This window comes from Rosa rugosa, chromosome 4 (genome assembly GCF_958449725.1).
Source record: "Rosa rugosa chromosome 4, drRosRugo1.1, whole genome shotgun sequence".
NCBI lineage: Eukaryota > Viridiplantae > Streptophyta > Magnoliopsida > Rosales > Rosaceae > Rosa > Rosa rugosa.
In genome coordinates, this window is record NC_084823.1 from 20862186 (window position 1) to 20888848 (window position 26663).

Genomic DNA, 26663 nt, shown 5'->3' on the forward strand with positions numbered 1-26663 from the left:
TCCGAAAACTTCCTTCACGAAAGTCGTAGAGCGCGTCGATACGAGTTCGTGGATATGCGGAACACAAGAATCGGAATTTTTATGAATTAGTTATCGCATTTAGAAGAAGTTTCCAAAACAGGTATATAAAGAAAAAAACCCTAAATTTTTTTGGAAGGTTTCCATTTTCATCCGGCCTCTTTCTTTTTTTGGAAACTGTTCATCCTCTCTCCTCTTTCTCTCGGCCGAACCCAGCAAAAACAGAGCAAAGATTCTCCAGCCGATCTCTTCCTCCTCTGGCCACCTCACGACGTAAAACCACCTCCCACGGCTTTGCCTTGACCTTGCTCAGCTTCTAGTGGCAGCCTTGCGCTGTGGCACAGCTTGTAGCGGCGGCGGGAAGCTTGTTTCCATTTCCAGCCGTTTTGAGTGCGAAGTGAATATCTCGAGCTACCGGCCACCAAAACTCGAGGTTCTTAGCTTGTTGAACTCACCTTGAGTTTCGGGACAGGCACCAAGAAGGACAGCACCTGAAGTGATCGATTTCACGCTCGTCGAAGGCCTTGCCGTTTTCTGCAGATTTTCCGGCCAATCCGGACTGTTTTGGTAATTTTCGATCACTTCCACTCGTTTTCTCACTTCGTGCTAGTTATGAAAGTTTCTCAAAATGATGCAACGAAGGGGAGAAGCCCGGCCCCGACGTCATTGGCAATGGTCAGCGGCGGCTTTGTCCCTAACTCCGGCGACCTTTTCCGGCCGACTCCGGGGGTCCCAAGGGCAGTTTCTGCCCATTTTTAGGTTCTGAATGTTCATACAATCATTTCGATATATAGCATGTGAATTTTGGATATCGCATGATTAAGTTATGAATTTTCAAAGTTTAGGGTTTTCGGTTCAATCGATGTTCGATCCGTGAGGATTTGGCCGTCCGATCGACTTATAGTTTTGATTTATTGATCGTAAGACTGTCCCGATGACATTGTGTGGTCATAGGTGATCCATGAGAATCCGACCGTTGGATTGTCGTTTAAGTGTGTTACGAATCAATTGCTAAGTTAGGATTGTATTTGATTAGGTGATTGACGGTTTGTTTGGGCGGACGGTTGCAATTGTGATTTTGAGCTGTATAGAAGTCGCAGCGGGAATTTAGAGGTGAGTAAATCTCACGTGGTTCATTTACGAACCGAGTTACATTATTGTTCGGTTTAATCATTAAATTGTGAAATCGTTTTCAGAAATAAATATTTGTTTTAAATTATATGAACTTGATCGTCTACGGTTCATAGGTAAGTAAAATGAAGTTTTATTATAAAAATGATTTTTTTTATGGGTTTTGTATTTGTGAACTATAGTTGGTATTAGTAGCATTCCTGAGCGGATGACTACGTATATATATTTACGAGAAATATATATATATATTGGTGCAGTTGTGTAATGAGGTGGAATTAACATGTTTTGTGATTTCGATGTGGCTATTATTGTGATTTAATTTTCCAAGGAAATGAATGAGTTTTGGTTCTTTTTTTTAGTGGAAACAATTATATTATTGACGTTTCGTAATTTAGAGTTTTACTTGTTAATTGTGTTGGTGGTTTGTGGTGTGAAAACAATATTTTGAAATTGATTTCTATATTGTTTTGAAATGGGAGTTGAGCTTTGAAAACAATATTTGTTGCAACCAATTATATTGTTTTGGAAAGTGTTGAGGTGGTGTAACATTTTGAGTCTTGTGTAACTTTTTAAATGTTTTGGTCTTTGTACCGAGGGTCACAGTAGTGACCGAGGGTGGTTATCGGAATCATGCCCTTGGCCGGGGTATGGTTACGACTCAGTTAGAGCTCTAGTCTGTCCGCCATTGTATGTCATGATGGGTAACAAGTAGGTTACTTGCAACTCAGGAGTACGTGTTTTAAAAGAGAATTTGGGGTGTATTCTTCTTTTAATTGTCCAAGGAGGGACTTGAATTTCATATTAAAATGGGGAGTTGAAAATAATATGATTTTGTCACTTTAGTGATGTATGTTACTCTTATGAGGTAAGGTTGTCGAGTTTTGAAAACGAGTCATTGTGGGATTCATTTATTTGGAATTGAAGGGTGATTTCTTGGTTTTGGCGGAAGTTGTTTGATTTCTTTAATTATTTTCCTTTTTCATTCTATTATTGGTTTTTAAGTAATCTCCTGAACTAAACCATATGCAGGGATTACTAAGGTTTCTTTGTTTGATTTTATGTAATCTCCTGAACTAAGTTATATGCAGGGATTACTGTCTTTTGAATTTTTTGTTTTAATGTAATCTCCTGAACTAAGTTATATGCAGGGATTACTGCCTTTTGAATTGTTTGTTTTAATGTAATTTCCTGAACTAAGTGATATGAACTATATGTAGGAGTTGCTATGATTTGAATTGTGTGATTTTTGGTGATCTCCTGAACTAATTTTCTATGCAGGGATTACTAATTTTTACCTAGTGTGATCGTATGTTTGGTGGTGCTTTAATTTATCTCACGAGTTGAGAAATTATAAGTATGAGTGACGTGAGTCATTTTAATTGAGTTTACTCATACGAGCTTAAAAACCTTACCGGGTTTGTTGTTTGCAATCCCGGTGCACTATTTTATGGTGTAGCGGTTATTCCTGCAGGTGAGGACCACCAGGGCTGAGTACGAGGGCGTGGTCGCAGCAGTGTAGGTTCAGAACCTATTTTTGTTAGATTACTGCTGTTTTTTTTTTTTGGTATGCTTCTAGCGAGCGTGTACATTTGTATATCAGTTCTCTCGAGTTTTGTGTACACTAGTTGATGTGATATTCGACTTAAGTGATCGAGTCTTTATTGACGTTTGTTGTTGCTCAGTTTTATTTGAAAAAGTTTCTAAGTATTTTGGGCATTTGGTTAAGTTTTCGCGTTTCGGATTTGAATTTCTTTATTCAAAATTTGGGGCGTGACAAAACCCCACAGTTCAGGTTTTTGGTCTCTCCTATGAAGAAGAAAGGGGGGTAGATTAAAGAAGGGAGGTTGCAAGTCCCCAAGAAAAAGAAGAGAAATTGAATAAAAACTCAAAAACGTGAACTTTTGTAAAAATGACCTCGAAATAGGTAGTCAGAAAATTTGGACTGAAAAAATCGCCAGAGCTGACGTGGCACGGGAGCTGACGAGGCAGTGGGCCAGGTGCGTCAGTGGGCTGAGTCTCGTCTGTGGGCCGGGCTCTGTGGGCTTCTGAGCTACGGGCCTCTCCTTCTCTCTTGGGTTGCTTTCTTTTCTTTTCTGGTTTTTTTTTTGTTCGCTGGCGAAGTTGCTGCCGGTCCATTCACATGCATTGTGGCCGGTTTCTGGGGAGGTGATCCCGGGTCCTGGATCCTAGGGTCAGGTTGGCGATAGTGGCCAAGTTTGATGATGAAAGGTGGTCTAGAAGCTTTGTGAACCGGGCAGGGATCCCTTTTTTTTTCTTCTTGGAAGGTTGGTTTGATACTTCCGGTGGCCGGTTCCGGTGGTTCCGCCGCCGGTTCTGGAATCCTGAGATTGAGGGCTTCAATATATGCGGCGGTGGTGGCTGGGGTTTGAAGGCTACGAATTTAGGGTTTCAGGGTTAGAGCTTGTGCTGATAACGTATTTAAGGAAAACTGAAATTGAGAGAGAATTGAGTCGTGCTTTCATTGATAATAGGGGCTTCTTTTTATAGAGGATTACAAAGTATAGAATAAGAGTTGTACAAGGAAACGTAATATTACATTGATTGGATATCTCCAAGATTCTCCGATATTATCTCTAATTCTAACCCTATTACCACTAGGTTAAGTAACATAGAGTTTGGACCAGACACATGCATATTCTGGATTCACTTGAACATAGATAAAATTTTGTGTATTATTATCTCATATGTTTTTGAAACACACATCATGTGTAAATCTCTAATAAAGTTCAATAAAATATTTTAATAATAGCTAGCACTGCTAGAATAAAATTGTTAAACAAGTAGGTATATTTCACTTTTTAAGGCTATCTTTTGCCTTAGAGAATAACTATATTATTGTTAGAGATGATCTAAATTATTCTCTTTGGAAAATGATTTGTGGCCTCAATCTTAGGTGTCATGCCATGTCATCTACACACATAACCTATTTGTCAAATCATACCATGTAATTCTTGAGAAAAAGACCATCTTATCATTCCAAAATCTAATGACTCTAAATTATTTTGACTTTCTACCTCAAAAATTATTTTGGCTTTTTTTTTTCATTACACTCATGCTTAGATTTAAACAACAATTTTTTTTTCTTCAATTAAGAGTAGAAAAAATTTCATGTAATTCAGTCAATAGATTTGCACATACATTCGATTAATAGATTTGTACAACACATGTATATGAATGCAACCTTTGTTGCAGGAACCCAAATTTTGAAAATATAATGTGAAAAATACATATTAATATGATTGTATATATTCTTTTGTTCATTGTTTTCTTTTTATCTAGCTAGGGTTTAAACGTTAGATCTGAATTTATTATTTTTTGTTTGTCTTTCCCTTATATTTAGATTGTAGATGTTAATTAATGGCTGCTAATGTGTAATTTTTTCTTACCTCTTAATTTAGACATAAGTATTTCCCAAATTCAATTTACTAATGCTATTTTTTTTTTGGATGAAATTAATCAATATTTGGAAAGAAAAGTTAACGTCTATTTCTTGACACATAATTCAATATATTAATGCCATTTGGGAATAAAAATTAATGGAAAGAATTACTTAAATGAAGAAAAATATTGATCAAAGAATCTGTAGACATATCTCTTAAATTAATACATAATTAATAGCTGATATTTTTTTTGTCACCAAATTCAATTCATTAATGTAATTGATTCACCTCCTAACATCTAAAATGAAATGTAAAAGGGTAAAGTTGGTGTTGAAATAGTATGATGTGGCAAGATATATTATATGGAATTGAAAATAAAATTTATATTTACTTACATGGCATGACACCTAGGATTTGAGGCCACAAATTTTAGGCCTCATTGAGGCCCCATACAATGATCCATTCTCTTTTTGCTTTTTTGTTGCTGACTTATATTGTTTTGGCTTTTGTTTTGATTAATGAAACATTCGATACATTTATATAGATAGCAGTCCCGAATTGGCATGGGGATTACATGCCACCACCGCCGCTCAATCCTCAACAATTTGATTGGCTGATTCCAACTGAAGCTCAAGGTTCCAGCCAAAGACTTGCGGAGAGCTTTAGCATTAACATCCCTCCTCCAAACCCCAAGTAATTAGCTGATTATCAATAGTTACTACAATTCTAGGGTTTAGGGCTTAGTATAAATACCTATCTTGAAACTAATGAACTATAATTGCATGCAGGCCACATATTGTAAACAGATGCTATGATCCGAACAATTCTTAGGTTCACCCCTAGGGTGAATGAGCATATTCACCCCCATTGTCGATTAACGCATAATAACTTTGTAATTTTCTAATCCAACCATTCATTTTATATAACGTAATACAAAGATTAGCTTTGTAAAAAATCAATCAAATTGAAGACCTTTTAGTTATTCATTTCTATGAAATACATGGACGGTTCATCATAATAGTAGTAAGTGTTGTTAGAACCATCCATTTGTTTGATTCAATTAGATAATTAAACGATTTCTGATTCGATTGATTTTTTACAGAGATGATCTTTAAAGGCTAATTTAAGATATGGACCGTTAGATTATAAATTTATTAAATAAAAGTATGCTAATCGACAATAGGGGTGAATATGCTCATTCACCCTAGGGGTGAACCTAAGAATTGTTCCTATGATCCCATGTTTGAAGCCATGGGACTACCTTTGGACCCTCATCTGCGAGTCTTCCTCGAAAAACCTAACGGTATGTGAATGCTATAAGTAATTTATCTCATTTATTAACAGATTAGATGCATATGCCCTTAAAAATTGTATTCACCTAAGTTTCATGATTAACCATATTGTATTTAACTTGAATTGAATTTCATGCTTTCTATGCAGCACCGGACAATGGTGGCAAGTGAGTTTGTACCTGGGACTAGTTGTCGAAAAAGTTATCATCTGTACGTTGGAGCTACCGGCAGGCTGATGCATCAAATAAACCCTAGATGTTTGATTTTCATTCTAGAATTTCAACTACCATTAATAATAAAAACCTCCTGTCCGGGTTGTCACTCTAGACTTCGGTACTCCGGAGTTTGCTGTTTTCATCGAATCTCTGTGTCGGGTTAATTTAGTGGTGCACTATATTGAATAAATTAGATTGTCGACGTTAATTTTGTCAATGCTGTGATGAAAATACACACTTCCTCTGTTAGAAACAGGGAAAATTATTTCTATGCTTAATCATAAGTCCGATGAAAATAAAGTCATAGAGACACTTATACAAGCTAGTCGTACGTACATACATGGTAGCTGGGTTTTGGACTTTTGGTTTAGCCAGCGGCCAATGAATATGAACAACGGAACAAGTATATGATCCAAAATAGTCGGTAACCATTTTCCACCATGAAGACTGACTGAGCTTGTTGTGGATAGCATGAGTTCAATATCAAGAAAACTAACCAACAAGATCACAAAGATATCCTGGTGGAAGTGTATATATGGTTGTCTATGATATTGAGATGTTTATCATACGCTCATTTTATATATAATTGAACTAAAATTATAATTTAATTGAACCAAATTTACGAAACTGACAACAAAGTTACCACATTCGTTTTACATTGTTTACACATTGACAACATTTTGTTGATAAACTTGTAAAAATGTCGCCGATTGCCTCTAATAAAAACAACATTACACCAACAATGACTCTCCTTACCATAATGACAATAAATTTGTTCTCATATTTGTAAATGTGTATATGACATACATGTAGATATGGTAGAATTTTTCGATATAAATGTACCTCTGCAGGAAAGGTCAACCAATCAGATTTGCTCCTTTTGTAAGATCGAGCTGCCCTCCATTCCTCAACATTCTGCATATTACCACTGAATTCTGATTCATGGCGCACGAATGTGAAAAACCATATTCATGCTCACAATCATATGCTTACAAGCTCGACAACAATCACACAAGAATCAAGACTTACCTTTAGCAATTACTGGCATGGATTCCATCTCTGCAACTGCGCAACAATGATCACTTGAAGATGGCCTTCTGTTACTTACCAACTTGCTTCTCAATGGATAGAACAATATGCAAAACGTGGTGGTTACAGGGACCAATTCATCCATATATATATATAGGAGACTTAAACATCAAGAAGCTTCCCATTAAAGCAGTCCATATCGGTATAGATTTCCTAGTTAGATTCCTAATGTATCACATCATTGTAGTCTTTCTTATAGACCAAGAATTGGATTACTTACCTTAATGAATTGATACACTCTTTCATTAAGTTACAATATTGATTTACAGTTTGTATCCATGTTAAAATAGGATTGATATTAAGCTAATCATCATATACATTATGATAATTGTGACAAGTCCTCATTTGATTCTTACAATCTCCCCCTTGGACTGACACATATTATACTTGATGATTTGCACCAGATAATATCAAAACTAATTTAACTTACCAAAGTGCGCGCCAGATAACAAACTTGAATCATAAATCCATTCCAACATGGTCAGATCACAGTTACTTATGCAGAGCAAGAAACAGTATACATTTTAATAAAAATGCAGAGTTTCAATACCACAAACACAAGTTCCTGCAATCCACATAAGTGATACGATATATGCTAATGTGTATCAAAAAGAAGGCATATACCAGGTCCTACTTTATGTTTCTTAAACCAGAAAATCAAGCAAATTTACTGAACACTGATGGCTTAAAATTATTGCTTGAACCTTAACATCATGCTATACATGATTTAAGCCATCTGATAGCAAGTATGATATTCAAAAAACAAGATGATAATTTCCAAAATAAAACAATGAAGCTGCAGCAAAACCATATTTGGAAATACCTCAAAATTTCATTGATAACTTTAAACTGTCATTACAAATAAGTTATGATAAACAAAACTAAAAGATCACAACTGAAAAACACAAGAACTCAAAAAACTTCAGAATTTTAAAATGCTCCAACTGGACTAACTCTCTCTGAATTTAAACATCTAAGCTAGCCAAAACTCCAATGCTTGCTGTATGTTTCTGGAATGCAGCCACTACAATGCCTTGGTGAAAGGATCTGCTAGCTGTGAATTTGTGTCAATACTCAAAACAGCTATCTCACCATGCTTTACCCTTTCTCTAACACTGTAATACTTTAAATCAATGTGTTTAGAATTATTTGATCTTTTACTGTTCTTGCTAAAGAAAACAGCTGCTTCATTATCACAATAAATCACAAGTGTGCCTGCCACAATGTGACTTAACACTTTGGTCTGCATCAAAAAATTCCTGATCCAAAGTCCTTCACATATAGTCTCATACACTGCAATAAATTCAGCTTGCATGGTGGAAGTTGAAACAAGTGTTTGTTTCATGGTCTTCCAAGCAATAGCACCTCCTGCAAGCATGAACACATATCCACAAGTCGACTTCTTGGAGTCTAGATAATTTCCTGCAAAATCAGAATCTGAAAATCCAACAAGTTTCAGATCCTCCACTTGCCTATACACTAGCATGAAATTCTTGGTTCTCTACAGGTATCTCAACACTTTCTTCCCAGCTACCCAATGCTCATGGCCTGGATTAGATTGAAACCTTGATAAAATCCCTACTGCAAAAGACAAGTCTGGCCTAGTGCAGACTTGTGCATACATGAGACTTCCTACAAGTCCAGCATAAGGCTTTGACTCCATATTTTCTTTCTCAACATCACTTTTGGGACTTTGCTTCTTGGTTAGTTTATCTCCTTTGGACATGGGAACTTCTCCAGCTGCACATTTTTCCATACCAAATCTCTTTAAAATTTTGGTAACATAATTCTGTTGAGACAAACCAAGTAGTCTTTGTGCCCTATCTCTTTTAATCTCAATACCTAGTACATAGGATGCTTCTCCTAAGTCTTTCATGTCAAAATTCCTTGACAGAAAGCTCTTGGCATCTTTAAGCAATTTTAGGTTACTGCTAGCCAAGAGTATATCATCCACATAAAGAACTAGGAAAATAAAATTGTTCCCAACTGTCTTCACATGCATAAACACATTCATCAACAAGGTTTTCTGTAAATCCAAAAGTAGAAATCACAGAATCAAATTTCTTGTACCACTGTCTAGAAGCTTGTTTTAGGCCATAAATTGATTTTCTTAACTTGCACACTAAGTTTTCACTTCCAGCTTGTACAAAACCTTCTGGCTGCCTCATATAAATCACTTTATCTAGTTCACCATTCAAAAAAGCTTTTTTAACATCCATCTGGTGCAGCTCCATATCAAAATGAGCCACTAAAGCCATGATTATCCTAAACGAGTCTTTTGTGGAAACTGGAGAAAAAGTCTCAGTAAAGTCAATGCCCTCCTTCTGTGTAAAACCTTTGGCAACTAACCTTGCTTTATGTCTCTCTACATTGCCATTTGCAACTCTTTTGGTTTTGAAAACCCATTTACAAGCTATAGGTTTTTGATTAGGATCAGGTTCAACTAATTCCCAAACTGCATTTTGGCTCATGGATTCAATTTCTGCTTCCATTGCCAGCTGCCATTGATGAGATTCACTACTTTCAATGCCTGGTTAAATGTAGTTGGATCATTGTCCTCTGCACAGTCAATTTCAATTTCTGCTTCTTGCAGATAAACAATATAGTCACTCTCTTCTCCCCCATAAGTTGGTTTTCTTGCTCTCTGTGATCTTCTAGGCTGAGGATTTTCAGCATTAGGTTGAGCTACTTGAGGATTTTGAGGTTCTTCATCAGGGATTAGTTCAGGTACTTGATCAGTTACTTGACCAGGTACAGGTACTTGATCAGTTACTTTGACCAGGTACATCTTGGTTTTCTATAACAGTTTCTGTTGCTAATGGTTCTTGTTCTAAAGGCAATGCTACACTCATATTCTCATCTGACACAATTTCCTCAAAATCTAAGGTTAAATCCTCAAAGTTTGTATTGTGAACTTTTTCACTTAGAAACTTTACTTGATGTGTTTCAAAAATTCTAGGTGAATGATGAGCAGAATATAATTTATAGCCTTTAAATTTATCTGGATAACCTATAAAATAGCAACTAACAGTTTTGGGGTCAAGTTTATTCAAGTTTGGATTATAAATCCTAGCTTCTGCATGGCATCCCCAAACATGGTAGTGATGAAGACTAGGTTTCCTGCCACACCAAAGTTCAAAAGCAGTTTTTCTATAGCTTTTCTAGGTGTCCTGTTGCAAATATAATTTGCAGTTTTTAAAGCCTCACCCCACATAAATTTTGGCAAACCAGTTGTACACATCATGCATCTAACCATGTTCAAAAGGGTCCTATTCTTTCTCTCTGCAACACCATTCTGTTGTGGGTTATAGGGTGTTGTATATTGAGCTTTAATTCCATTGTCTTGCAAAAACAAGGCAAATGGACCCTTTTGTTGGCCGGATTCAGTGTACTTCCCATAGAACTCACCACCTCTATCTGATCTCACTATTTTGATTTTCTTTTCTAGTTGATTTTCTACCTCAGACTTAAAGATTTGAAAAGCTTTCAATGCTTGTGCCTTTTCTGAAAGTAGATAAACATAACTATATCTAGAAAAATCATCAATGAATGTGATGAAATACACATTCCCACAGATAGTTTGATGCCTAAATGGACCACATATATCAGTGTGTATGAGTTCTAGCAAATTTTGGCTTCTATATGCAGTCTTTTTCCTTGTATTGGTTATTTTTCCCTTAAAGCATTCCACACAGTCTGTTAGATCAGAAAAATCAAGTTCATTTAGGATGTTATTTTTCACCAAAATTTTCAGTCTCTCTTTTGAAACATGGCCGAGCCTTCTATGCCATAAAAATGCAGACTTTTCATTTAGTTTGGTTCTTTTAACACCTGTTAAAGTGCTAGTACTGTTTGTGTTATTTTCAACAAGTAAAATTTCTTGTTGAGCCATTGAACAATTTAACTGTAAATAATCATTCATAATAACACCAGAACCAATTTGAACAGAATTTTTAGAAATAAGAATTCCATTACTATCAATAACAAGTCTACAACCAGATTTTACTAAAAGAGAAACTGAAACCAAATTCCTTCTCATGGAAGGTACATAAAAAACATTGTCCAGAACTAACAATTTTCCTAATCCTAAATCAAGCTTTAGGGTGCCAATAGCCTTGACTGCCACTCTCATGCCATTGCCCACACACATGTTCACTTCATCACTTTTTGGGATTCTCCTCATGAATCCGTGCAAAGAATTAGTAATATGAATAGGTGAGCCTGAATCTATCCACCAAGACTGTGGTTCAACATTTATAAGATTAATTTCTAAAGAAAAAAACTGAATTAGAAAAAATCTTACCCTTTTTGGCTAACTAGTTCTTATAGCCAGTGCAGTCCTTTTTCATGTGTCCTACTCTTTTGCAAAAGAAGCACTTGAACCTAAATGGCTTATTTTCCTTAGCCACTGCAGCTGTTGAACTCTTAGTTATGGCTTTTGTAGGCTTCAACTTGTTATGGGGCTTTTTATTTTTAGGCTTCTCTATGAGATTTATGGTTGTAGCAGGTTCTTTTTCTTCCTTGATCCTAGCTTCCTCATCCACACAGATGGATATAAGTTCATCTAGAGTCCAGTTTCCCTTTTGAGAATTGTAACTGGTTCTAAGATGACTAAAACTATTAGGTAGGGAATGCAGTGCATAATGCACTACATGTTCATCCCTAACTCCCATCATGAGCTCCCTGAGTCTGCCATTTATATTGATCATCTTCATAATATGCTCTCTAACTCCCCCTGAACTTGTGTACTTTAAGTCATGAAACTCCTTAGTTAGCCTAGCTGCTTCTGCTTTTTCACTTTCTTTAAACTTAGCAGCTATAAGTTCCAAAAAATCTGATGCTAGTTCAGGCTCCTCTATACTTCCCCTGACAGTCTTAGACATAGATGTATGAATAAGGTTCTTAGCCATTCTATTGGATCTATGCCACTTCTTGTAAAGGTCAGTTTCTTTCTTGGTGCTCTTTTCATTCAACTCTGCAGGCTTATCTTCAGTAAAGCAAAAATCTATATTTTCATGCATTCCCATGTAGTTCTCTACTGAGTCTAGCCAAGCTCTATAATTGGTTCCAGTTAGCATCAAGACACTGTTCAAATTCATGTAGGAGTTACCTAAGGAGCAAAACAAAATTCATGTGAGTTCTCAATTTGTAAAGAAAATAACTTTAAGTTTTCTGTGTCTTTTATGAACTTTAAACAACCAAAACAAGAACAGTTCAAAAACAAGACCATACAGAAAACTTAATCAATCCATACTTGCATCCATGTCAGTCCATACATAGAACAATATTAAGCATCACTTTTGAGCAGAAGCATAATATTCCGAAATTGTTTATCAATATGCCATGCTTAATCAAAATATGTTATCCAAGGAGATTCGTCCACATCTTTAGACAGAAGAAAAAATTTCCAAGTATCCAAATATATTTCACTAAGCATGCATACTGTTGTCTTGCATTCTAAGACCATACTTGACCACTTCTTTGGAAGATAAAATAAAAGCATAGTCTTAAAACACAAGACACAATTTTAGTTTTGTTATACCACATGCTTTCTGCCAACATCAATGAAGAATGCTTTATGCACCATGTTCACTTATGCCAACAGAAAAACACAAAACTCATGAGCTTTTAACTATTCTAACCAGATAAATTTTCCTTGTAAGAAAATAAGCTCTTGCATCTGTTAAAATCAACAATGTGTAAAAAATTTTGGGAGATTTTGATTCTTTATACATTGTCACTCGATCACAGATACAATATCATGTTGAAAAACAACATCCAAATCATCATGCATATCAAAACACATATACACACAATTGTTTCGATTCCAAGAAACCACAGAACAATCAAGAAATTGTAAATTTCATCCGGTCACCATCTACTCTAGCCTAACGCACGCCGGGAATGCAACTAGGGTTCTTGAGCACAATCAAAAACTTAATAATCATGCTATGAGTCGAAAACAATTTTTCAGAAAAAACCTGATTTTGCTTTTTCCCCAATTTGCTGCTAAAAATCTCAGCGGAAGCGTGAATTTGATAACCAGAAGCAGCAATCGACTCTATTGGCTTCTTGATTCACATCAATCAGGGTTTTGAATCCCCTCCTGAGATGAAAACATCTCGCGCGTTTCCGAATCCAGTCTCAGACCTTCGTCTTGATCAAAACTGACCGTTGTGATACAACGGTCACCTGTTCTTCGTGTTTTAGTCGGGTTTGGGCTTGGATATCCGCGTGATGTGACTGGGCTTAGAGTTGTTAACAGGCTGAACCTGTAAAGCAAAAACCCTTTTTCTCTCTCTTTTTTTTTTTTGGTGTTTGTTTTGCAAAACTCTAAAACGATTTTCATGTCAAGCAAAAACTGAATTCATGTTTGTGAGCCTATGCTCTGATACCAATTGAAAAACCATATTCATGCTCACAATCATATGCTTACAAGCTCGACAACAATCACACAAGAATCAAGACTTACCTTCAGCAATTACTGGCATGGATTCCATCTCTGCAGCTGCGCAACAATGATCACTTGAAGATGACCTTCTGTTACTTACCAACTTGCTTCTGAATGGACAGATCAACAATATGCAAAACGTGGTGGTAACAGGGACCAATTCATCCATATATATATAGGAGACTTAAACCTCAAGAAGCTTCCCATTAAAGCAGTCCATATCGGTTTAGAGTTCCTAGTTAGATTCCTAATGTATCACATCATTGTAGTCTTTCTTGTAGACCAAGAATTGGATTACTTACCTTAATGAATTGATACACTCTTTCATTAAGTTACAATATTGATTTACAGTTTGTATCCATGTTAAACTAGGATTGATATTAAGCTAATCATCATATACATTATGATAATTGTGACAAGTCCACATTTGATTCTTACAAAATGCCTTACCAAAATGAACTCTTTGGTTCCTCACATCTGAGGGGTCAATTTTGGAAAACACTGGCTTAATTCGTCACGTTGGTGAATCATAACGAGTTCATCCAAGCACCATTTTGACCTTGCATAGTTTACGAAAAAAAAAAATGATGTTGAAAATCCTCGAGTCTTCAATTTCAGTGATAATTGCGGGTGATATCCTATTTCGATCTACTTGTTTGAACCCAAAATAACATTTTTTCCCTACAAGGGGGACTCGAAGAAAACCGGGCCAATATCCGTGGCCCAAGTTATATATTTTCGATAAGTTCGGAATATATTGTTTAGAGGTTAAATAAAGCCTACTTGGAGGCCAAGCAATCTTGAAGCAAATCCGAATATTCCTTTATCTACTATTAATTATCAAATATTTGATAATTAAGGATAGTTGGTTTGCTTACCAAGATTGAGCAGGAGGGAAGGTTGTGGACGTAAAAGCAGGGGCCCTACATATATTGCACTCAAAAGATTGCTAGACGTGGAGCAGGATAGGAAGGGTATAATTATCCTTGATTACAATTCAACAAGGAATATATATGCAATTAAGGTGGGCCATCATTCACCAGCTAATCACATGCAAGCGAGCAAGTCTGCCATGCAATTAAGGTGGACGTGGAGCATGCAATCATGCTTGATTGCAGTCCTCAAGGAATCTAGTTATATATATATATATAATTGCATTGCACGTGCATGGCAGAAGATCAATTGAGGAAATATCATCCTTAATTGCAGGGAGATACAAGTGCTCGCGAAGTCGCGAAGAGATATATGTATGTAATTAATGCATATCCTACAGCATCCAAGAGGCAATTAATCTTGCCTATATTCTAGCGATGACAGAGGCAAATCTACAATAGATATCAAAACTATTAAGAGTTTTGATTTGATTCAAGGCCAATAACTGTGGCCTAAAATATAGTATTTCATTCCTATTTGGAAGAGAATCTGCAGCAGCCTATATATAGAGGCTAAAGACGATACAGAAGGACCTCTATCATATCAATCAATCCTAGCGATTACAAAGCCTCCCCGGAGCAAACCTTCAACCTTGTTGAAACCCGGTGACCGTGCGCCAGTCCTAGTCTCTCCAAGAGCCGACTGTCAGCATCACCAGACCAACCCGGCGACCGTACTTCCAGTCCCAGTCTCCCAGCGAGCCGACTGCGAGCGCAACCGCCACTGTTACTGCCAGCGAAGCAAGGGTAACGCCCTCGCAACCCAGCGAAGCTAATGTCACGCTTTAGCGCAACCCGTGCTTTCTCCAAACTTCCCAGTGATTGCTCTGCTTAGTCTACAATACTAAGTATCGATTCGGTGAACGCAAGAGATCACAACCAAAGTCCTTATCCGTAAGGCAAAAGTCCTTTTCCGAAAGGCTAGAGAAGAACCCTGTGACGAGGTTGGTGCTCTCCTCGTCCACAGCGCTTGAAGAAGAAGTCAGGTCAAGGGACTACCCCGACGACTGCACCCCGCGGTGCTGGCACGCCTGCGCAATCACTCGCTCAAAAGAGACAGTTTGCAAGCCAACTGATATGCCTATTTGTGAAGAAGAGATCGATTCATCAAATTTTGGTGATTCTAAATATGATCTCAACATGGAGCCAATATATGATGAATATGATGATGATTACAATTTAATTATTGGTTCCAAAAATGATATGCAGGAGTACAAGTCCTTTGAGGCTCTTGACCAACAAGTGGTCAAGTACAATAGCCAATCTGTGGCTTATTCTGAAGACACCATGTTCTATGATATGGTAGTTGGCAACAAAGCCGATCTTGGGACACCATCATCTCCAAAATTGCAATTGAAGATCATGCTTCGTCAACCAACAAAGATACTTGGGGGGCAATATTACTCATTCTACGAGCCAAATTTCTTTCAAGAGCCAAATTTCTTTCAAGTGTCCGACGCGAAGTATCTTTGTTATTTTCTTACAAGCTCTCACAGGAGAGGTTTTCATGCTATAAATTTTGATGCATCAGAGCTTGGAGTGAAGCATAGATGGCCTCCCCCGTGGTCTTCTAGAGGTTAACCAAACACACTGATGCTAGCTTCTTTATTTGCTTCTAATTTTTAGTTTGCATCTTTCTTTTAGTTAAAAAAAAAAAAAAAAAAAAAAAAAAAAAGAGTTATGAGGCGCATCAGCGACTGGCCGCTCGCTTCGCTCGCGGCCGCGAAGCCAATTCCCCGCGAGCGAAAGCAAGCGAAGCGCGAAGGCGAGTGGCCGCGAGCAAGTGCTCGCGAAGGAGGCTGCACGACCGCTACTGTTCGTGATAAACGTTTTCGCGAATGCTTTCTAGCGAGCACTAATCGAGCAAGCGGAGTTCACTGATATACCTCGCCTGGGCTTCGCCAGCGAGCTTCGCCAGAAATTTCCAACAAGCTATGCTCCAACCGAGGCGAATTCGATCTATAGGGCCAGCGAATGGTCTTTAATGGACAGTATGCCAGTACAGTGGCAGAAGTCGAGACAGAGACAAGAGAAAGGGAGGTTCTCAATGCCATAGCAGCTTCAGAGAGAGTTATAATCCCGTCGGCGAGGAAAGAAGCAGATTGATATCCAGGGGACTCCATATCCAGGCAAGATTAATCCACAACTCCCACTACCGCTGCGAGGAATCAAGCGCAATCTCCAGGAAGTAACTATTGTTTCATTGTTTGTACACTGGTTGTTGGTAAATTAATCTCTTGTGGGTCATTCTGTTGAGCCATAGTCAAAAATCTGCGAATCTGGAATATGCATACAAGGTGTTTGACGGAATGCCTGAAAGAAATTCAGTTTCATGGGCCTTTATGATTGCGGGCTATGCGATGCAGCGTCTAGCCGGAGATGCATCGGAGCTATTATAGGCGATGGAAAGAGGGATTCTCATTTCAGGGTTTATTCACTACCCCAGAAGCATACCTGAGATGTGGCTGGATTTTATTCAGAAGGCCAAAGATGGAGGCTTGGATGTGATACAGACTTATGTGTTCTGGAATGGGCATGAACCTAGCCCAGAAGAATATTATTTTGAGGATAGATATGATTTGGTCAAGTTCATCAAGTTGGCTCAACAACATGGCCTATATGTTCATCTCCGGAACAGACAATCGTCCTTTCATGGCAGTAATGCTTGATTGATTGTTGTCTCTTCTTTGTTAAAAGAATGTGCAGATAAGGTGGTGATCGAAGGGGTGATTTTTGGCTTTATATGCTCAATATGTGGCATACTTGGTGGTTAGGTGTTGGTTGAGCCAGCATAGTGGCTCGGTGGCTGTTATTAATCATAATTAAATCAAGGCAGTTCTACAGCCAAAGGAAAAGGAGGAGTACTTGAAGAAGAAAATATTCAAGGGCTCATGAGATTGTATAGAGCTACAGCACACGTTATCATGTACTAAAAAACAAAGGAGGCCTATTAATTACAGCCATACTTTTGATTGGTGTGCCTATTTGTTGAACATATCCAGAGGTATAACCATGGTTTCATGCTTAAAGTGTTCAAAGGATTTTAAAAGCATGCGAAACAAGTCACTGCGAGCCTTGGGGGGCATTTCCTTCAGAAGGCCAGATGTAGAGGTTTTATTAGTTGGATACTGAAGTCATTATACTCTCTTATTATGATCAAGCTCATGCAAGTGTTTGATCATCAATCTCTCAAGGCCAGCACCTGTGGCTTTTAAGTGTTTACCAAAATTTTATTTTGATAAGTGGTGAATTTACTTTGCCAATATTATTGCTCAAGACTTATGCAGTGTTTTGAGCCCTTTAAGGCCAATTCCAGTGGCCTAAAAATAAAAGTTTTTCATCCAAGTTGATGATGCTTTCTGGAGCAATTCGAAAACTTATGGCGAGTACTTCATCTTTAGTTTGCATTTAAGCCAATGCAAGTGGCTTTAATGCGACGTTATCGCATGAACGAAGTGCTGATTCAAGACCTCTTCAGTCAAGACGGGGAACTTTGACTTCGAGGTCTGGGGGGCAATGTTTGAACCCAAAATAACATTTTTTCCCTACAAGGGGGACTCGAAGAAAACCGGGCCAATATCCGTGGCCCAAGTTATATATTTTCGATAAGTTCGGAATATATTGTTTAGAGGTTAAATAAAGCCTACTTGGAGGCCAAGCAATCTTGAAGCAAATCCGAATATTCCTTTATCTACTATTAATTATCAAATATTTGATAATTAAGGATAGTTGGTTTGCTTACCAAGATTGAGCAGGAGGGAAGGTTGTGGACGTAAAAGCAGGGGCCCTACATATATTGCACTCAAAAGATTGCTAGACGTGGAGCAGGATAGGAAGGGTATAATTATCCTTGATTACAATTCAACAAGGAATATATATGCAATTAAGGTGGGCCATCATTCACCAGCTAATCACATGCAAGCGAGCAAGTCTGCCATGCAATTAAGGTGGACGTGGAGCATGCAATCATGCTTGATTGCAGTCCTCAAGGAATCTAGTTATATATATATATATATAATTGCATTGCACGTGCATGGCAGAAGATCAATTGAGGAAATATCATCCTTAATTGCAGGGAGATACAAGTGCTCGCGAAGTCGCGAAGAGATATATGTATGTAATTAATGCATATCCTACAGCATCCAAGAGGCAATTAATCTTGCCTATATTCTAGCGATGACAGAGGCAAATCTACAATAGATATCAAAACTATTAAGAGTTTTGATTTGATTCAAGGCCAATAACTGTGGCCTAAAATATAGTATTTCATTCCTATTTGGAAGAGAATCTGCAGCAGCCTATATATAGAGGCTAAAGACGATACAGAAGGACCTCTATCATATCAATCAATCCTAGCGATTACAAAGCCTCCCCGGAGCAAACCTTCAACCTTGTTGAAACCCGGTGACCGTGCGCCAGTCCTAGTCTCTCCAAGAGCCGACTGTCAGCATCACCAGACCAACCCGGCGACCGTACTTCCAGTCCCAGTCTCCCAGCGAGCCGACTGCGAGCGCAACCGCCACTGTTACTGCCAGCGAAGCAAGGGTAACGCCCTCGCAACCCAGCGAAGCTAAAGTCACGCTTTAGCGCAACCCGTGCTTTCTCCAAACTTCCCAGTGATTGCTCTGCTTAGTCTACAATACTAAGTATCGATTCGGTGAACGCAAGAGATCACAACCAAAGTCCTTATCCGTAAGGCAAAAGTCCTTTTCCGAAAGGCTAGAGAAGAACCCTGTGACGAGGTTGGTGCTCTCCTCGTCCACAGCGCTTGAAGAAGAAGTCAGGTCAAGGGACTACCCCAACGACTGCACCCCGCGGTGCTGGCACGCCTGCGCAATCACTCGCTCAAAAGAGACAGTTTGCAAGCCAACTGGTTTTGGAGCCAAACACTACTCTCCGGAGCTCATAATCTATATAGTATATATGAAGGTTTTAAGTCCCTTCATAACCAAATTGTTGTGCACATGATTTGTAAAGTGGTAGCGTGTGTCCTCACCTCTAAATTTGAAGAATACATCGTATATATGTCCACGAATAAGAAGAAGAGGATTCAAATTTAGTGGTCATGGAATCAATAAACCTCTATTGTTTAACCACAAGGTCTTCTCACGGATGTAGGTCAAGAATGACAGATTGTCATTATCATTCACAGTGTGAGACGAAATATGAGCATAAAACTCTCGGACTACCTCATCTATGGCAGGAGTAGGAGGGTCATCGATGGTCAGCCATCCACTGCGAAAACATCAGTTGAATGTTGTGACTCCGAAAATCCTCCCAAGTAATTTCTCGTTCACAAAGAATTACAGGGCGAGAGCAGAAGCAAGTATTGTAGCGAGTGGCAGCATTGCTATCATAAAAACTGGAGAGTGTACGTATGAACCGGACGTGGTAAACGGTGATGCGAACCTCGACCTCGGGTGCGTGGCGGCATAGTGTATGCAAGGGAGAGAAGAAGAAAAGAAGTGGGTCTTCAGAGAAGGAGAAAGGCAGGAAGAGTGATGGAGATAAGTGTTGGGGTGAAGTATATGGAACATGTCGTGGAGAAGTGATAAGACAGCACAGGGAAAAAAAGAGATGGACAAGAGTGGAGACAAGCTGGTCCCCCCCCCTTAGCTCGATCTGCAATTTTGAGGGTGCGCTGGATTGGAGCTTGCTGTCCAGCTTTTCTTTTCTGTCTTTGTTTTTCTGGCGTTTAGCCTCTGTTTCTGTTGGCTTCTTGGCCTGTTTGTTTCTCTTGTAATGTTCCTTTGCCAAAAAAAAAAAAAAAAAAAAAAAGAGTGGAGACAGGAAAACCAAGTAACATGCAAAGGACCACTTGTATGGGATGCATGTTTTGATAGCAGCCAGATTTTCTCCTGCTAGAGCCATGTGAGTGTAGAAAGAGAACCCTTAATAGGGAGCATATATCAACCAATTTTGCAAATTTAGAAATCCAAAAAGTTCATGCAACATGCCACATTAAAAAGAAAACAATTAAAACTCATAGGAATGACTGGACTCTGAAAAGATGACATAGACCAGAATAATCAGAAGGAATCATCAAGTTTCATGTTGGAACTTGAAGCATGTCAGCAATCATAACAAGATGACAAAATGGTTAATTGAAAACAAACATAATTGTAATCATGCAAGAGAAATAAATATGGACAAAGCATACATGCATGCAACGTACAGCAAATTTTTTATTAGAGAAATAAATAAGGACAAGGCATGCATGCAACGTACATCAATTTTTTTTTGGTTTTGTTGTTGGTGTTGTTTTTTATTTATTTATTTATTTATTATTATTTTTTTTTAAGAGTACGTCAAAAATAGAAATGACAAAATAATGTTTCGAAGGGAAAAGCAAGTTCAGCACTCAGATCCAGACATTGTGACTCTATCAGATAAAAATCAGGATCATAGTTTATACTAGACCCATAAACCAAGCTTCTTGTTCGATAGCTTTCAAGAGTTAGTTGCGCATTAACCTGATCAAGGAACGTATGATAGCAAGCATGGGTGAAGTAAGACCAATTAGAGCTGAAATTTTACCATTTGACTTCACACCTAATGTACCCTTTGTTTTGACAAGAATGTGCTTCATATTTGCATTTTCTTTTCTTTGCACATTAATTTGTTGAATATAATTTTTTTTTTTTTTTAACAAATACGTGGTCGCATTCACACTATCAAGAACAAGATAGGCAGCCGTCTTCCCCACAATGATTTTATCTAACAGGGTCGATAATGGAGGCTCAATAACTAATAGTCAAATCATCAAAGCAAGCACCTCGTAGTGACTATAGTTAATTGCACAACTAGCTAATGCAATTTATTTACCAAGACTCTTAGTCTTCAGGTGTGTACAAGTGACAAGATCATCTGCCAGCGAGGTAGGGAATCTCTTACTCATCTCTTTAGAGATTGTCCTGGTGAGAAATATACTTGGAATGCTTTCTCTATTCCTCTTTATTAATCTTTTGTTTGTTATCTCTTAACTTAATGAGATTAGTTCATACCACGTACAACTAATGTTTAAAAGGCAGTAGTTTGTGATGTTCTCATGTAACAGGAAGTTGAACAATCTTGGCACTTCATTCTGTCAGTTTCCAGTTGTAGAGGACGAGAGAAGATCGAATTGATCGTAACCGCTACCTACATTCCACAAAATTGTGCATTGTGATTAGGTGGATTCTGGCTTAAGGATCATAACCACTACCTACATTTGTCATCAACAAGGTAATTAGGTGGGCGAATTCCAAGTTTTTACGGACGATTGTTCAGTTTTTTTTTTTTTTTTCATTTTTTTTTTCAGATGCATGTTTTTATTTTGTGCAGGAATAGATTCAGCAAAGAAAACCTCCTTTGGTAGGTGTTTTTGCTTTCCAGACTTTTGTTGAATTTGAATATGGGTTTCCTTTTCATTTGACTATATTGACTACAATTGGAACAAAATTTTCATGTTACCTGAACTTTATGTGATTTTATGGTTCGTTTTAGTGTTGCCGAGTTCTGGGACACCAGAAGTTTGAAAGGTGTAGTCACACAGACATGTCCTCATAAGTAGTCTCACAAGATGTATTTTATTCTTCAGGGGAATTTCCTCAGGAGCTTCAAATCCGAACCCACTTCTGAAAATCAGGTATATTTGAATACCCTTTTAGTCTCATTGTGATTTTCAATCTCTAGAATGCATGGCTGACACAATGTCATTTGTTAGAATTTAGATTTTGGATCTGGAATTGGAATTTTTGTAGGCTTTATATTCATAGATAGGGAGATCCCCTTATTTCTTAGCATGTTAGCAATTTAACAACAGAGCAAAGACTACATAATCTAAAAATAGGAAAACCAACGCTTTGATATAATAAATGATGCTTATACTTGATGTCTTAATTAAAATTCTCTGACAAAGAGTAGCTACAACTACCAATTCTCTTCCTCTTCTTATTCTTTATTTTTCCTTTCGGAGATTTTTTTTTAATACACAATTCTCTCCAGAATATGGATCCAAATCCCAAGGGATGCTTATGGAGATTCATATTCTGCAACAAGGCCCGTAGAGATAACGAAGTTTGGATAGTATTGCAGAGGTTTTGTGTTTTCTCTGACTTAGATTTGTAGATCTAAAACTTCATATCATGCTGAATTCAATGTACCTTTTGGTAGGTTGATGCAGGGGGTTTCCTTCTCTGGTGGCTAGGGGCGTTGGTACCGCACATGCTGTTGCAGATACAAGTACCAAATGAAAAAGTAAGTTCTATTAGTGCTCATTAATTTGGTGGCTTACCTTTTGAAGTCAAAAAGAACCCTTTTTATATTTTTGTTTAGGGTAAATAGCTAGATTGATGAAGCATTTTTTGAATGTTAGCTTCTCCACTTCATCTTAAAAGCATTCACCTTCTTCATGTTCATATTCATTAATTAATGAGTCATGGCAATCTTTATCAAACAGGACACTATGCCCCCCTTTGTTTGTTTTTTCATGATGATGCTGTTGGAGCACCCAATGTGTGTTAATATGATAAAAGGGACTGAAAAGGTCATGATATATATATATGCTGTTTTCAAGCTGTTGTTTGCTTGCTGTTTTCAGATCTTATAAGATTTTGAGTGTATTGGAGTTTAGTAGCTCAAGGAAGCGAATGTCCGTGATTGCAAAAAATGAGGAAGGAAAGATACTATTGCTCAGTAAAGGTGCTGACAAGTTTGCAAACTCCTTCCCTTCTCTCTGTACTACAAAAATATTTAAGCACTTTCACTATTACATGCCGGTTGATACACATCGGTTCAAAACTTATGTCCTTTTCATTTAGCAACTGATGTCTTATTAAGTGATGTCTATTATAGCAGTTTTAGACATCGGTGGAAAGATGATGTCCATAAAATACACAGACATTGAAATTTCGAGAGTAACCGATGTCGCACATATGCCAAAAAGCTTTACAATTAAAATATTTCGATGTCTTAGGTTCAGTGGTTAGAGCGTCCACTACCTAGGATCCAGGTCCTGGGTTCGAATCACCATGGGGGTATGAGTGAAATCCTTTGATCCTCTTTTGTAAAAATAAAAAAATATATATTTCGATGTCTAAACCAAAACTTCTGATGTCTCATTTGGTATCAAAAATCAGTAAGTAGAGTTTTTCTTTGTAGTTAATTGATTTATTGTCACGCCCCGAATTTTGAATAATCAATTCAAAATCCGAAACATGAATTAATACAACTCACATAAATACAACCTGAATTTTTTTCTCAAAACAACCACACCTCACATCGCTCGATATTACATAAACCAAATCTCAAATTTGTTTATTACAGCACACTCTCACCAAATTATATTGTAAGGCTCAAATGAGCATAACTCACCTCACAATTACAATTGCTGTAAAACTAAAACAAATTCTCTAACCCGCACGATCACCGTCCTGATTCTCCTGACCTGCAGGATTACCCGCTACACCGTTTGAATAGTGTACCGGGATTGCAACAATACAAACCCGGTAAGCTTTTTGCAAAGCTCGTATGAGTAAATGAAAGGATTGCACGATTTAAAGTAACACAATCAACTCAAGCACATTTTAATTTTGTTTTGCATAAGAATTGAAGTGTACAACATCACTTCAAGCATCAATCAACTCACATCTCATCATGACTACTCAATAATAAACAACTTCTTACTCAATATATACTCACAGGCTTATGATTTATTTATATAAATCATCCCATGCAGTATATTATACTTACAGGCTTATGATTAATTATATTAATCACCCCATTCAGTATATCATACTTACAGGCTTATGATTAATTATATTAATCACCCCATTCAGTATGTCATGTCATACCCAAGGGCATATGATAACTCGTTTATCCCCCAAGCAGTATGACGGCAGACAGACTAGAGCTCTAACTGTATCGTAAAGTGTCACCTGGGCCAAGGTTCACCTTACGAATGACTGCTTTTCTCAATTCACTCGACTCCTCATTTAATTCATCTCAACGACTCAACTATCGCACTTTACTCAATTACCCATTATCATAGACAACACAACATCTAAGATAAATCACATATTCCAAGGGTAATGCTCAAAATATAACTCAGTAAATCACACCATCCAATATATATTCCACGTAAATATATATATACGTAGTCACCCACACAAGAGTGACCACTAATACCAACTATAGTTCACATGCAATAAAATCTAGAAATTCATTTTTATAGTTTAAATACATTTTACTTACCTATGGACCGTAGTCGATCAAGTCCATATAATTTAAAACAAATATTTATTTTAGTAAAACAATTTCCACAATTTCTCAATTAAATAAAATCACCGAATTTCGGTTCGTGAATGAACCATGTGCGATTTACTCACCTCGATATTCCCGCTGCGTCTTCAATTCAACACAATACACACCGAAATCGTTCACCCAAGGGAGACCGTCAATCACCTAATCACACATGACCTTAACTTAGCCAATAGCTCAAAAACATACTCAAACGACAATCCAACGGTCGGATCGAAATTAAATGATGATCCAACGGTCGGATCCTCACGGATCGCCTTTAGGATCACCCCCCAAAAATCATCACGAAGATCCAACGGTCAGATCTTCCTGAATCGTCCTTACTAACATCTTCACAAATTTATACAAAAATCCGACGGACGGATTCTCACGAATCGCCTCCCTAATCACCGTTTTGCATTTATACGAAGATCCAACGGTCGGATCTTCGCCCATGACCACACAAAGCCACTGGGACAGTCATAAGATCATCGTATCAAAACTACAAGTCCATCTGACGGTCCTAACTTCACATATCACAAATCTAACGATCGAAATCGATCGAAACTTAAAAATTCATAACTTCATCATACGATATCCAAAAATTATGAATTATATATGCAAACGATCGTATCGACACGTAGAACACAAAAATGGACAGAAACTGTCCTTGGGGTGTCCGGAGGTCGCCGGAAACCACCATCACAGTGGCGGCACCGCCACCCATCCAAAGTCAAAATTAGACAAAACTCCCAACATCAAAGTCCTTCAACTCAACTCCAATTTCACTTTTCATAACTACACCAAAGTCAGATTATAAGCCAAAAAGTAGAATTTTACCTCGCAAGTTTTGAAACCCGAAGAACCCTAGTTTCCCAATCTTCAAAATTCGATCACCCCGGATTAAATCGCTGCAAGCCTTCTTGGGGATAGCTTCTACTTCCTCTGGGCTAGAAAAGCCCTCAAAGAACTCGAGCTATAGTGGCCGGAGCTGGGAGAACCAAGGTGGCGAAGGAAGACGATTTCCAGCTCGGCTGTGCGGCTTCTCGGTCTTCTAGCGGCCACCACGATGGTTATCTCAAGTCGATGTCTTCTGGAAAGTTGTAGAAAACTTCACGGTGAGAAAAATTGCTTTTGGAATCAGGTCGATCGGAGGCCTGTAGAGGAAGATATGGCCAGACAAAGTAGAGCCCAGAAAAAGTGGGGAAGAGCGATTTCGTCTCCGACGAGGCTCTCTTCTCGACCTTGTAGAGCCTCATACAGCTCGTATTTCACTTCGATTTCTTCTACAAACTCGTAAAGGGGGTCGAGACCAGAAAAACCCACTTTGTTTCACATCAATCGGTGGCCGGATGAGGAAGAACGAAGGTGACGAAGGGAGGGGGTCGCGGCTGGGCTCGGGAGAGAAATGGGGAGAAATTTCTGGAGTTCCAGAAATTCTGTCCTCATTTGCAATATTCGGATTTCTTTTTCATATTTATAGAAAATCCCAATTTTCGAATATTCGTAACTTATTCATACGAACTCCGAATATTACGTTCCATATGTCCACGAACTCGTATCGACGCGCTCTACAACTTTTATGAAGGAAGTTTTCCCAATTTCCCAATGTATAAAAAGTCAACTCCTTTGACCCCCCTAAAACGTTCAGTTTTCAAAATAAAATCGTTCGAACTAATTCCACACTCCTCTAAGCTTCGTACTCGTGTCCACGACCACGAAATCATTTCCAAAACGTCATCGGAAATTAACTTGAATTTTTCGGGTATTACAATCCACCCTCCTTAAAGAAATTTCGTCCCGAAATTTAAGCGCAAGTTAATTGCTCTCGATTACGGTTAACCTAACCATCGAAT

At 37.9% G+C, this 26663-nt stretch overlaps 2 long non-coding RNA genes across 3 annotated transcripts; one reads left to right on the forward strand and one right to left on the reverse strand.

Moving 5' to 3' along the window:
• Positions 1 to 21616: 21616 nt before the first annotated feature.
• LOC133742714 (uncharacterized) lies at positions 21617 to 23530 on the forward strand. 2 transcript variants are annotated; one of them, XR_009862683.1, is made up of 5 exons: positions 21617 to 21753; positions 21853 to 21882; positions 22109 to 22156; positions 22684 to 22767; positions 23111 to 23530. It is a non-coding gene; the product is annotated as an uncharacterized LOC133742714 (long non-coding RNA). The 2 variants fall into 2 exon arrangements; XR_009862682.1 differs by lacking the exon at positions 21617 to 21753 and having other exon boundaries at positions 21774 to 21882.
• Positions 23531 to 23685: 155 nt separating this feature from the next.
• LOC133707133 (uncharacterized) lies at positions 23686 to 26109 on the reverse strand. Its single transcript, XR_009844933.1, has 3 exons — positions 25648 to 26109; positions 24897 to 24972; positions 23686 to 23971 (listed from the first exon to the last, which is right to left on the reverse strand). It is a non-coding gene; the product is annotated as an uncharacterized LOC133707133 (long non-coding RNA).
• Positions 26110 to 26663: the final 554 nt, after the last annotated feature.